The 10,196-nt window shown below is 33.1% G+C and overlaps 1 long non-coding RNA gene across 1 annotated transcript; it reads right to left on the bottom strand.

The window, feature by feature from the left end:
* Positions 1 to 586: 586 nt before the first annotated feature.
* LOC133831176 (uncharacterized) lies at positions 587 to 7,970 on the bottom strand. Its single transcript, XR_009892428.1, has 2 exons — positions 7,599 to 7,970; positions 587 to 831 (listed from the first exon to the last, which is right to left on the bottom strand). It is a non-coding gene; the product is annotated as an uncharacterized LOC133831176 (long non-coding RNA).
* Positions 7,971 to 10,196: the final 2,226 nt, after the last annotated feature.

Here is a 10,196-nt window from a genome sequence, read left to right as displayed (position 1 = left end):
AACCAGCTGCTGCCAATCACAGGGGAAAATGAGGGGTTCTATCCCCAACTATCATCTGCAACCCCCATACTAATAATGCCTAGTCCAATTGATTGCCTTGGATGCATAATTTCTGAATTTGTCCGCAGTCAATGACTTAACCTCTCAGCCCCGCTATTCATATCAAGAACTATCCCACAAGCAGGGCTAAACAACATAATAGCCACACACACAATATGCATATCAACACAAATCTATAATGTTCATGCATCGATTATCAAGTCCTATTTCCACCAAATATGTTCATACATATCATGCTCTCTATTCTAGCATGTTGATTAGGCACATAAGTTCAATTTAAACAATTAACCACATAATCATGTCATTAGATACCAAACTGTGAGTCGAGCTTCTCTTTAGCAGCGAGTGTACACACCCAGCCAGTCATCAGGAACCCTTAAACCTAGACCGCTCTAATACCAAGTTGTAATGCCCTGGTTAACCAAGACTGTTACGCTATGTGTTTAAAATAATGCTTAACTTTCTAAGTGAGTCATTTGAACTTAAATGTGTAATTAAATACTAAGTCAAGGTCGGGTATTAACAATTTTGGTCAACAAAGTGATTATTTTTCATTAAAAATATTAAGTTTATACACAAAATCCCAAAAATCGGTTCAAGACTAATAAAATACAAATGAAATGCAAATTAGTCATCCTAAGCCGCAAAATAGGGTTCAATCCTCGTTCTTCCCAGGCTACCCCGGTCGTGGCTGTCGGGTAGGATGTATATGTACACACCGCCCCTGAAGCTTTCCATCTCATGGTTGGTCCGGCTTTCCATTTCCCTTACCTACACCACATAGCACCCATGAGCCAAGGCTCAACTAGAAAACTTAAATCAGCATGCACAACTAGGCAACAATATAAAAGCAGTAACCTTAAATCAATAAATTCAATGAACAACATAAAATATAAGCAACCATCTTAACAGTAACATTCAGCTCAATCAAATGCATAAACCAAGCTCATCAATCAATACAAATAGTTAAGTGCAAACAACACTTCTGTTTATAGAATAATGTTAAGGCCTGCCACCCTTAGGCCGAGTCCTCTAGTATTATAGCTGACCCCGGCACACTTAGGTCGGGCTACGTTCCGCACGCTTGCTATCGGCCCCTGGCACCCTTAGGCTGGGCTTTAAAATAGATATAATCACAAATACACATTGCACAATAAGCAATCGAAGGCAGCTTAAACAAGCATGCCTGTAGAGGATCGGTCAGGTGGCCGATAAATTGGCATTACCTCTGGCACTATCAACCGTACACAATGCGTTTCATATTTCAATGCTTCAGAAGAATGTATCATATGTGACACATGTATTGAGTTACGAAGATCTAGAGCTGCAAGCATATCTGTCCTATGAAGAGTAGCCAGTCCAGATACTATACAGGAAGGACAAGATCCTGAGGAACAAAACCATACCTTTGGTTAATGTATTATGGAGGAACAACAAGGTCGAGGAGGCAACCTGGGAATTAGAGTCCAACATGAAATATTAGATCCTGAGTTATTCAGTTAAAATTTTGAGGACAAAATTCCTTTAATAAGGGGATAGTTGTAACGTCCCAATTTTCCTAATAAGGCTTAGTGCCTTGATTAGGGGCTAGTAAGGGAAATATTTTATTTAATTATGTATTATGTGATTATATGTATTATGTGAGTTATATTATAATATGACTGTATTGGCATATTTAGGTGTATTAAGCAGGCATGTGGGCCCGTTTCTTATTAGAAAGGGCATTTTTCGTAATTTTGGCCCGTTGAGGGCGTATTAATATATATGTGTGCATATTGATTGATACCATGTTATTATGTGGATATATTTGAGTTATTCGGCACGAGGCGATCCTAGAAAGCAAGTTAGCAATTTATTCATAATAAGGTCAAATACCTGGCTCAGGGTGAGCACTGGAGTATTTTAGTAATTTAGTACATTACGGGGATTTATCTGGTGATGGTAAATTATTTAGTGATTATTTGAGGATATTGGAGGTAACAGGAGTTATGAGGCGTTAATTATGATTAGCGGGAAAAGGGGCGAAAGACTGATTTTCCCTTGGGGGCATTAGATGAGTAAGGGTGTAGCAAGGGGTAGCTTGCTCTTTTACCAAGCTTGAGTGACTTAGGCAGTTGGAACTTCTTAGAACAAAGAAACAAAACAATCTCTCTCTCTCTCTCTCTCCCTCCCTCCCTCCCTCCCTCCCTCTCCCTCTCCCTCTCCCTCCCTCCCTCCCTCCCTCCCTCCCTCCCTCCCTCCCTCTCTCTCTCTCTCTCTCTCTCTCTCTCTCTCATTTACACTTGGGGGAACTCTTAGATTTCTAGAAAGAGAAGCTTGGAAATCAGAGGATTGAAGCTGAGATTGGTGTAGGAAACATTTCAGGGTCATAATTCTCAGTTGAGGCAAGTTGTAGTCCCTGTTTTTGCTGAATTCTGGTTTTATTTTTTAGAGTATTTTGAGTTTTGAACTCAAGGAATTAAGTTTGACTTATGATGGGGGTTTTGGTTAAGTTTTTGGGTATATGTACTGCTTTAAGTGTAGTGATGATGTTTTGGGACTTAATTATTGGTTTGGTACCACTTTGGGGTGAATTTTTGAGGAATTTTCTCGGGGAAAATGTTTGGAAAACTAGGTTCGTAGAGTCGCGCCTCAGACCTCGTGAACTCAGATAACAGGGTTGTGCCTCAAATCGCCTTGGTGCCGCAGAGCTAGGCAGGTTACGTTGCGACACGTGTCTAGTGTCACTGAGGGTTGGGTTCTCTAATTGTGGAGAGTCGCAACGCTTAATGAGGGGTGCTGCGCCTCAAATGGGGAATTTTGGCCAAGTTAGGTTTCGGGTGGCGGGAACCCGAACCTAAGGGCTCGAGAAGGATTGTACTACCCGATTTAGTAGAATTCGAGGTTCCAGAGACTAGGAATCAGTCCGAAAGTCTTTATTTACTCAATATTGATGGATATCATTTATTATGGTTGTGACTAGGGTACCGCTAGGGCTCATGGTGGGATCGTACTCGGGGGTCGTTGTTAACTAACTTGTGCTTGGACCAGAGGTAAGAAAACTGCAATCAATACGTGAAATATGTGATTAGGGCTTGGCCCTATTGTTAAATATAGATTGATTAGGGCTCGGGCCCCTATGAATGAGCATGATTATGATTATGTCTCTGATTGTTTGATTAAGCATGCGTGATTACTCTTTATGTGGGTGATTGTTAAATGATATGCTTGTTTGCATTATCTTATTGAAAAGCATTGACTAATAATTCATGGGTGGCAATAGCGCGTTGAGCGCTGGTCGATATGGTTAGGCCTAATCAGGAGCGTGACATATGCTTTACCGACCCAATGGTCATTAGAAAATTAAAGCGCTAGGTACGCTGGGCCAACTCCAAGGCTGGTTATATAGAGGATAAGGTAACGAGCCCCGAGGTGACTCCATAGTCTCATATCCTAGGGCACTGGGCCCCGGTATGACTTATTAGTCATTTATTTTGGGCAACGGTCCTCAATGTGATGCTGCAATCACTTATCTGAATATAATGCATGCATGAGTAGGGTTATTACTACTGGGCATGCTTGTTATGATTCTGTTATATGTCATTAACTGCTTATGAGCATATTTAAGTTTTCTTATTGAGCATTAGCTCAAGGGTGCTATGTGCTGCAGGTATGGGGAAAGAGAAGTTGGACCAGCCATGGGTTGGAGAGCTTTAGTGGCGATGTGTACATATGCAGCTACTCGACCACCATGCTCGAGGTTTCTTAGAGGAACTAGGGTCAAACCTCATGTAACTTGATACACATTTCTCACCAAGTTACCCCACGATTTTGGAAACATAATATTTCAAAAACGTTGTAGATAACTTAATTATCTTTCGAACGGTACCAAATTTTCCTCAATCGGACATCTACAACTCAACTTATGATTGTTTTACTGAGGATGGGTCCAAAGTTACGGGAACTCAAAAAAAAGGCAACTCTCTTCTTACCATTTGTTTCCCATTTCTCACTAGTGTGAACACAAGCCTTCTAGAACATTCCATCTTTATTTCTCTCATTTATCCTTTTTCTTAATTAATAAAATAAAATAAAGAGAGAATAAAAATTACTATGCATGCACCCCATTCATACTATGCACATGCACATACACAAGTGTACAAGTGCATCTCTATTAACCATGCACATTGGTGCACACAACCAAACCTCAAGAATTCACAAATAAAATAATTAAATAAAACAATTAACAAATTTAAATTGACATAATTTCTACTAAGCAATTCAAACAATTAAAAATAAAATTCTAACACTTAACAATTAATAATAAAATAAACCACACATATTAATAAAATAATATGAAAAATTGGTGCGCTACACTTGTGTTGTGCGAAAATGAGAGTTAAGCTCTCTCAATTTATAGGCTTCAAGGCTATCCCATCAACACTCTCATCAAATCATGTTAATAAATGTTGATTGATTCTCAATCTTCCAATCAAATAATCTTAATTGATTTCTAATTTCCATTTACCATTCATACACTTGATTTTATTATAAATTTATGAACCTAGTATATTCCTTGTACCAAGTTCATGATTCCAAATCAAATCACCAAAATTCCCAAAAATCATCTCCTTATCCTGTCAATTTTAGAAATCACTTGTAAAATGAAAGATCAATCACTCATTGACATCCTTCATTGACTTGCTATCAATCACACTTAATGAGTGGTAATCTTTTAGCCAATTTTGAAATTAGCCTAGTAGGATACCTTGAGTTTCCTTATTTCTCTCAATCACCAACTCATTAGATCAAATCTACATGAATAAGTAAACAAAATATCTAATGGATAGCTACACACCATTTTCGAAAATTATAGGCAATTTCTAGAGGATTGCACACCTTGTTATCTAGTCACCTCTTAGTCATCCTGTTATCATGATTAACCTTTACTAAATGCACCACAAGAATTCAAAAATACTTACCCTTTATATTTTCCAAATTGTATCCATGATGGTGATAACATACCCTTCTTGATTAATGTACAACTTATCAAGAAATCAATCTTACTTATTCCACATCATTTCTTAGTAGTTTTTCTATAAATAGGAAAGTGGGATCATTCACCACACTTCTCTTTCACACACACCACACACCCAAGGTTATTTCATGCACACACATAAGCACACATTTATCATATATTTGATTCAAAGCATAAATCTATTTATTTATATAAGTGAAATTTGTAGGAAGGTGATGTGGCTTCCTAGAATCATTTATATATGATTTATTTATTTTCTTATAATTTTTGGTTTTTTCAAATATTTTTATTTAACAAATGAATTAATTAACAATTTAAAAAAATCCATTTATTCCCACATGGTTTACAAATTGTTGTGATTGTTATACTTTTAAGCTATAAATAAAGTAATTTTCATTCACTTTGATTGGTAATTTGTCCCTATTCTTTTTTACTTATATGGGTGATTGATTTAACTCAATCTTGCCCAATAGTTATATTTTTTGTTAGTTTATCAAATTTATATTAATATTTAACATATTATTTATATATTTAACTTTGTAGTATATATTTATATATAATTTAAATTTGTAAATTATATATTGAAAAAAATGATAAATATATAATGTAACAAGAATGTATATATATAAGAAAATTACCAATTTGGCCCCTATGTTTTTTCCGAATACATGATCGACCCTTGTGTTTTGTTAAAAGACAATCCACATCATGTTTTTACAAAATGAATCAAAATAGTGTCCTATACCTAATTTGGTCAAAAATCTTTCAAATATAATCTTTCATTCTTAGCTCCTCGGTCACTTTCTCCACTTCTCTGAACTAATCGCATCGCTAACGACCCAAGAATTGATCTTATAACTGAACATATTTTGACCAAAATCGGGTCTAGGGTAGTATTTTGATCCATTTTGTAAAACACAAGATCTGAATTGTCATTTAACAAAACATAGGGGCCAATCGCATATTAAAAAAAATATAGGGGCCAAAATGATATTTTTCCATATATATGACATAATATATAGTGTAATAAAATTGTATATATATTAGGTAAAAGAAACGTGCAATATACACATATATTTAGTTTTACTTAGATGCAATTATATAATATAACTTAAATATTTTTGTATATTGAAATTATTTTTTAGTTATTATATTTATTGTATTACTAAAAATTTTCTTTTTCATTTAATTATATTAAAAAATATATTTTCAATAATATATATATAATAACTGCCAATTGGGGTTATATTGCCTAGTAAGTAAATAAAATAAAGTAAATAAATAACTTCATAAATAAATAAAAGAATAACTATTATAGTAAATAAGATAGCAACTAATTAAACAAGTAAACAAGACAATAATAAAAAAGTAGTAAAATAAAATAATTAAATAAAAAATAATTAAACAACTATTAATTAAATCAAAATAAATCAATAAAAAAATTAAAAATTAAAATGTGTCCGGATATTACAATCTCATTTAAGAGAAATTAGATCAAAAAAATTGATTTTTTTTTAAAGTTCATTTTAATCTTTTCTTAGTTAAATACTTAGAAATTAAGTAATAACTTTGTAAACCCTAAGTTGCAAGTAGCTTAGTTTAGAAAGTTATAGTTTGAAAAATATAGCTCCAAAAATTCTTAAACTTTTCACAAATTAACTAAAAATATTCCAATGAGTTCCTTGCCAAATTTCATGCAAAAATAATTCTTTTTACTTTATCAATTCTATTTTCAAAAACCATATTTCATAACTATCTTGAATAGACCAATCCTTTTTAGTGTACTTTGGGAATTTACAAAATTTTGGTTCATTATTTGGGTCTGAAATTTCTTAGGACCTTACTAGGGTATGTAAGCATTACCCATACCAAAAAATACCCCATTTGAACCATTTTTACTTAGTGAAATGGGTTTCCAAAATCGAATGTCGAGAAACAAGTTAAAGTTTCCTAAAATTCTTATCTAACTTTTCCAATTCATAACTCTCATATTTTTTAACATTTTTCTTTGAAATTTGACCAATTTATTTATAAATAAAAAGATAATGTTCATACCAAATATCAGCCAAAAATTCAATGATTTGCTTACATTATAAATATTCAAAGTCGGCTATTTACCCTGTTTTTGAAAAGCCAAATTCCAGATTGCACACAAATTTTGCAAAAGTCATATCTTTGTCAATTCAATCCATTTTTTCACGTTTTTATATATTATGAATATCTACACAACCTAAAATACAACATGGGACTGAAATATAGAATCAGATTCACACATAATTCGTTTGACCCATTGGAAGTCAAATCTTAAGCATTTTCTTACATAAATCAAGATTTTTAACTAGGGAATGAGGGATTTCATCACTAACAATTATCCAAATCCTATGCATACATACTCATCTCGCAAACAACTTTATCACAGTTCCATTAATCAATTAAAATACAGAAAACAACTAGAACATGGCAGTTTGACTAAGAACTCAACAAGAATTCAACAAAAAAACACATAGGAGGTGACCATTACCTCTTGTAGACTTTGGATTGCATTTTGGTGTCCCCTAGCACCTTGAATTCCTTACTCAGCCTTTAATATACATATATTCACTCTCCAAAGGCTCCAAAATCAGATTATACAACTATATGAACTCAGCCAAGTGCACAAACCTACCAAACACAAAAACTTTGATAAAGATATCTAGTGTTTACCTTTGTGAAACTAACTTGGTATGTGATCTTCTTAGCTTCAAAATAGCACTCCAGACTCTTAGAACTAAGTATAGGATAGATGAATGATGAGAGATGAGATTTTTTTGAAGAAAAATTTCAGAGAGTTAGGGCCCTAAGGCAGTCGGCTATGTGAGGAGATTGGAGAGAGAAATGAAGAAACTTAGCTCCTAAGTTTTTACCAATTGTAACTTATGAAGACTTTGACCCCTTTTTCCTATTTATATGTGATATGAAAAAATCCAAAGATGACCATTCTACCCTCTTGTTGTTGCCTCCCACAAAGCCTAATTATCCTTTGATAATTTTCTTAATTAATCAAACTTAAGCTTAGTCAATCTTAGGCTAATGGCCTTTTTCTCAAAAAAAATAGTTACCATTTAGTAATTTTTCCCTTAATTCCCTAAGTGAGATTTTAATCTAGGATAATTAAATTAAATTGGTTTTGACATCTAAATTAAGTGGTCACACTCCTAATCTTATAACTCAAATAATTAACTATCCAAAATCACATTTTTGGCTAAAATGTACATTTTTCACAAAAATGCATTTCTTGAGATTTTCCACACAAAAATAAAATGTTTTGACATTAATTTGAATTTATCCAATAGTTTAATGCCCAATATTATTTTAGCATAATTATGCTTATGAAATAAAGAATATCTAAGAATTTACCCGATTAGGGCTTCCATTTTGGTTCAGGACCGAAATGCTTGGTTTGTCACCAAACCGCGTGAATTACATTTCGGCTAACATTTGCAACATTAGTTATGCTTCTTAAGCATATATTATCATTCATAATTATATTCATATACATCTCACCACCCCTTCCTCAACTACTCGTAGGTTCCCGAAACGTGAGGCGTTACATAAGTTTTCTTCAAGAAACTTATCAAGCATTACTTGACTTGCATGAGTTTCAAGGCTTATTAAATCTCAAATCTCATTCAAATTCGGTGAAGCTTCAAGATAGAATTGGAAGTCTTTGAATAGTGATTTTGTACAGAAATTCAATTCATGTATAAGCCTTTTGTTGTTCCCCAAGTTTGAAGATTCAAGTTGCTCAAAACAAAAGGTTGTATCTCACTAAACCCTAACTTTTTATTTGTTTCATTCTATTGTGTTTATATTGTTAGTATTGATTATTAAATGTTTCTAAGTTCATCTTATAATCATTTAATCACTTAATCATTTATTATCAAGATTTGCATTCATATCATGAATATAGTTCGTTGATTATCAAAATTTTCATTAATACTTTGAATAAGGTTCTTGATTAGCTTCTTTAGTTTGTAATTTTGAACTATTCCTATTATGTATTTTTTATTAAGGAGAATATATGTATAAAATAATATATATGTTCATATAAGTATGTATATATATGTGTATATAAGTAGGGAATTTTTCATAAATATGGCTTTTATGCTATTACCGTGCAAAATTTTGGGAATTATACTTTTCCTAATTTGTATGGAAAAATTTAATAGAAAAACAAAATTTATGAGAAAACTAACTAAATATGGCAACTAAACTTTAAACAAAAACACATCAGCACAAGCAGGGGTACTATGGTAATTAACATTGTAATAGGCCTCTGCTTAAACTTGAGTCGAACAAAACCTTTTACAAACAAAACACGTTTCTTCAGCAACAGCTTCCATATCAAGCAATAGCTTCCATCTCCGGCCACATCCTCAAGATCCGACCTCCCCTCTGGCAAGAGACTTAATGAAAATCCGATCACTATACCAAGAAAATTCGTGATCCTCTTCTCTAGAAATCAAATCAATTCCAACAATCTTTCGATCACTTTTGTTGCAATCTTCGCCATCTCCGGTGACCTGCATCTCCGGCATCCAATCAAGAAACAAGGTCTGCAAATCGTGTCCTCTGTCAATTCTATTCTATTTCCATTTTCTTCTATTTCAAAACTATTAATTCACTAAGTCTTCTACATAAAGATATTTTGTTTGTATATAAACTCGAAATTATTTCAAAACCATTCTCTTAATTATAATGATAATGATGAGGATCATGATGTGCATTCTGAAAAACCCAAACACTTTATGAACTCAAAAATTGAAAAAAATTATTTAAACCTATTGATATATGTACATTGATTGACCAAAAATAGACAAAAATTAAGAACTGTGAAAATTTTAGAATTTCTAATTTGTCTTTTCAATAAAAAAAATCATTTGATATTGGTGTGAAGTTTAACTGCTAAAACATTCGGTAACAACAAGGTAACCAGCTACCATGTAAAACAGTGAATATATTCAAGGAATCGTTCAGTAGTGTATGTTATTACACATTAAGGTAACTAGTTACCATCCCCAGTTACAACCTATTAATTCCTTAAAATATTGTCAAAATTTTGATGTATGGACAATACTAT

The sequence above is a fragment of the Humulus lupulus genome, chromosome 4 (assembly GCF_963169125.1).
Source record: "Humulus lupulus chromosome 4, drHumLupu1.1, whole genome shotgun sequence".
NCBI lineage: Eukaryota > Viridiplantae > Streptophyta > Magnoliopsida > Rosales > Cannabaceae > Humulus > Humulus lupulus.
Note: the sequence above shows the minus strand (reverse complement) of the source record. Positions and strands in the feature narration are given on the sequence as shown.